Source organism: Petaurus breviceps, unplaced genomic scaffold (assembly GCF_028583685.1).
Source record: "Petaurus breviceps papuanus isolate PSGF00001 unplaced genomic scaffold, PetGlider_PUasm1.0 174, whole genome shotgun sequence".
Lineage (NCBI taxonomy): Eukaryota > Metazoa > Chordata > Mammalia > Diprotodontia > Petauridae > Petaurus > Petaurus breviceps.
This window is the reverse complement of record NW_027185761.1, coordinates 66,715,748-66,720,396: the sequence shown is the minus strand read 5'-3', so window position 1 is coordinate 66,720,396 and position 4,649 is coordinate 66,715,748.

Genomic DNA, 4,649 nt, shown 5'->3' with positions numbered 1-4,649 from the left:
GATAGATAGATAGATAGATAGATAGATAGATAGATAGATAGATAGATGAATGTAAATAATCTAAAGGGGAAAGGTGTTAGTAACTGGGAGAACCAGGAAAGCCTGCCACCATACGTAAATAATCTTGGAGGATCCTTGGAAAATTCTAGAGTAGATCATTAAGGGTCATAAGATCATTGCTTTAGATTTATTAGGCACCTCAGAGGACATCTAGTTCAACCCCTTCTTTTTGCAGATGAGGAAGGTGAGACCCAGTGAATTATCTAAAAATCACATAGGAAGGAAGCTGTAGAGCTTAGGTTGGAACTAAAGTCCCAAGTCTGTATATATGGAACACCAAGGAAAGCGACAATTGCTTAGAATTTACATGGATGTATGCATTTTCAATGAGCGAGCATCATTAGACTGGTCAGTGAGGGAATGCTGTCCATATTAGGTATTCTGAAGGGCATTTGGTTAGGGTACACTCAACATCTTTAAAGTTAAGATGGACAAATGCCACCTGATTGATAGTAATTAGGTGACTTTGAATTTTGATGAATGGTTTTATCTGAAGAACAGTAATTAATGGGTTCTAGAAAGGGAAATGTGGTGCAGAGTTCTTTTCTTGGCACTGTTATTTTCAATATTTTTTATCAATTACCACCTCACACCTATTAGAAATGTTGAATGCTGGAGGGAACATGAAAAAAATAGGTCCACTAATGAACTGTTGGCAGAGTTGTGAATTGATCCAACCATTCTGGAGTACAGTTGGAACTACACTCAAAGATTTATGAAACTGTGCATGCCCTCTGACTGAGTAATGCCACTACCAAGTCTGGATTCCAAAGAGATCAAAGAAAAAGGAAAAGGACACCCCCCCCACACACACACATAGAACTTTTTTGTATTGGCAAAAAATTGGAAATTAAGGGGATGCCCATTAACTGAGGAATGGCTGAACAAGTTATGATATATGATTGTTATGGAACATTATTGTGCTATAAGAAATTACAAGGGGGATGGTTTAATAAAAACCTAGGAAGAACTCTATGAACTGATACAAAGGTAAGTGAACAGAACCAGGAGAACATTGTACACAGTGACAGTAATATTGTGCTGATGATTAACTGTAAAGCAATTGGCTCTTCTGCTCAATACAATGATCCAAGACAATTCACATGACTCATCATGAAAACTGCTATTTCCAGAGGGGGGGAGGAGGACAGATGACCTTTGAGTGTAATTTGAAGTATGATTTTTTTACTTTATTTTTCTTTCTTTTTTGACATGAATAATATGGAAATATGTTTTGCTTAATTTCCCAAGTGAAATGAGCATCATGTTGCTTACCTTCCACGTGGTAGGGGAGCAGCTGGAGGGAGGAAAAGAATTGACAAATCAATTTACAAAAATAAATAAAAAATAAGGGCAAGCACAGCCAAAAATTAAAAATAAACCAAATGGTATTGGTTTAAAAAATAGATAAATGGAACAGACCACAGAAAAGACATTAAAAAATATTAGATCCAATAACCCAGTATTTGATAAAGTAGAAAATATAAGTTAACTAGGGAAAGAAAAAAACAAAAAGCCTATTTGGTGAAAGACTGGTAGGACAACAGGAAAGCAGTCCAGCAGACATTAGGCTTTGACCAATACCTTACAACACATACATTCTAAATGGATATGTGAACTCAATGTTAAAGATCATACTGTTAAAATTTAGAAGAGAAACAGACCATACAACTCTCATAGCTATAGGTAAGAGATATTCTTTTTTTTTTTTTGCTTTTTTTTGGAGGGCAATTGGGGTTAAGCGACTTGCCCGAGGTCACAAGGCTAGTTTGTTTTATTGTGTGTGTTAAGTGTCTGAGGCCCGATCCGACCACAGATCCTTCTGACTCCAGGGCCAGTGCTCTATTCACTGTGCCACCTAGCTTCCCCTAAGAGATATATTCTTAACCAAATAAGAGGTAGATATAAGGGAAAAATTCCTAAATCACTTTGATGAAGGCATAGATCAGACTTCAATCTGAAGACATCACATGGGAGACATTTTTTACTATGCAGTATATCTTGTACAAATGCTCTGGTGAAGAGGAACAAAGCTGACCAATTGTGCTTAAATTAAACAACAGCAGACCCAGAAAAACATAGGCTCTTGATCTAATTCTCTGCCTCATGTTCGACTTAAAAACAGAGTAATTGGGGGGTTTATTTAATGAGATAAAGTCCATGTGTAGTGTGCAGACTGAAAAGAGAGTGTTATTTCTACCACCTCAGTGTGCACCTTGCTTCAGTCACTGACTAGCTGTATGACTACAAAAATCATTTAACTTCTTAGCCTTTGCTTCCTCATCTGTAAGATGGAAATAAGGATGGCAGCTACCTCCCAGGGATGTTGTGAAAATCAAAAGTGATAACATATTTAAAACTAAAAGCATCATATTTGGGGTTTTTTGAAATTGTTTTTCCCCATGACAATGTAAGTTTCTTGAGAGAAGCAGTTTATCATCCTCATCTTTGATCCCCACTGGCTGACACATAGGTTTTTCATGAGTGCTTGTTGCTTGGCTGATTCAGAACCTGCTTCAGAAATTCAAAGAAGTGACCCTAGGTAGGTCACATCTCTCTGATCTCTGGCTAATCCCTCACCTCCATTTACAGAAAATCCCAAGGTTATCATTCCAAAAGGCAAATGGAAGATTACACAACAAACGGAATTGATGAATTATAACATGTCAAATAATGATAATAATATTAACATATATGTAGTGCTTTGCAAATATTAAACACCGTGTGGATAATTACTGAAAAGCAGCACAATATGGCGTAGTGCACAGGTCCAGGGCTTGGATTTGTGCAGGAGGGGAAGGAAATTAGCATGTATATAGCACAAACTGTGTGTCAGGCACTCTGCTGAGTCCCAGTGAATGTATTTTAAATGAATGCATGAACACACTAAAATGAAGGCAATCTATAAATGAAAGATCTTCATTATTTTTAAAAGAAATTAAAGGGCTGGTTTTAGTCCAGAGTGCTTGATGATCTAGGGACATCCAGGCACATGGGAAGGCAGAAATACCTGGTGAGCACCAAAGAGGAGGCGAACCTGGGCTCAGCATCAAGAGGCAATGGGAGCAATACTCTAGTTTCGAAAAGGTGCGACAGCAAATTGCCTGGTGGTGGGTCAGGGCTCTAGGCCCTCAGAGGCCTAGGAGCTAAGTAAAGGGCAGAATCCCAAGGCAGAGCCTGATACAGAGAGGTCATGATAGAAGGAACTGATAAGAGAAAGTAGGGTACAAGAGAGGGAGAATAAGCAGGGAGTGACACTGGATGAGGTAACAGGCCAGTTGGACTGGGGTGCAAGGGGAGAATAGGACTCACTTAATGCTGAAGGCCTGAAGAGAGGGTTCTATGACATGTCTTATCTCTCCTGCCACAGGGAGTGATTGGTGGGGTTAAGTGGCCCCAGATATGGGGCTCGGAGGGCAAGAAGGTCAAGAAGCCTTTCCAGTCATCACATTCCCCCTCCAACACCCGGAACGGCTCTGTCCTCCCTGGAAGATGTCTCACAATGAGACTGGCAGACCCCTTGTTCTGTGGTTAAGTCCCGTTTGTTCAGCACCCTCCCCTTGGCTAGTTAGGAATAAATATGAACAATTCAGCAAAACATGATGATATTATATAGAGAGGAATACGGAAAAAAAGAGGGTAAACCTATTGTCACATGAGTGCAGTAATGCAAAGGGAAACCACTTTGAAAGACATAGGAGCTTTGATCAATGCTGTAACTAAACAGGATTTCAGAGGATGATGGGAAGAAAGGCACGGCCCCATCACTGAGCACACAAGTGCTGGGTGACAGATACACAAGGAGGCATCAGCTGTCACACATGACCAATATTTGGGTTTCTTTGGCTTAATTACATTCCTTGTTTTTGGTTGAGATTTTAAGCTTAATTACATTTCTTTGTCAGTATGGAGGGTTTTGTGTTCTTTCCTAAAGAACCTTACTTTTAGCACTGTTCTGATACAGTATTCGATTTGTCCAATGTGACTATCACTTCTGCCTGCTTCCCAGTAACCCTGCCCCCACACCCAAAATATCTGTGTAATTTACAAAGACACAGACTTTCAACATTAAAAATATTATCTGCTAAATCTATTTTCTCCTCTAATTTTCTGTGAATCTATAAGCTCATTCATGCAGTTTCTCCATCCACCAGGACAGACCAGAACCCAGAAGCAGAATTTTCCAAGTGCTGGTTTTGGAGTCACAGAAGCTGGGTTCAGATTCAGGCTCTGCCATTTCTATCTATGTGACCTTGAATAAATTCCTTAAACTCCTATGGATCTTAGTTTCCTTAGATGTAAAATCAAGAGTGTGAGGGCATATACATGTATTGGGGAAGAACTTTAATTGAAAAGAAATGCTAAGAAAACTGTAAAAGCAATTTGACAGAAATTAGATTTAGACCAACAATTTACCCATATAGTAATACTATCAAAACAGGTGTGTGGTCTGGATATACCTATATACCTATGTTTACATACACTTATCTATGTGCATGTACACATGTATATTATAATGTATGTATGAATGTAAGTTAGTGTATGTAAGGGTTATGGGATTTAAAGATCTCCCATGCCCCATGGACGTG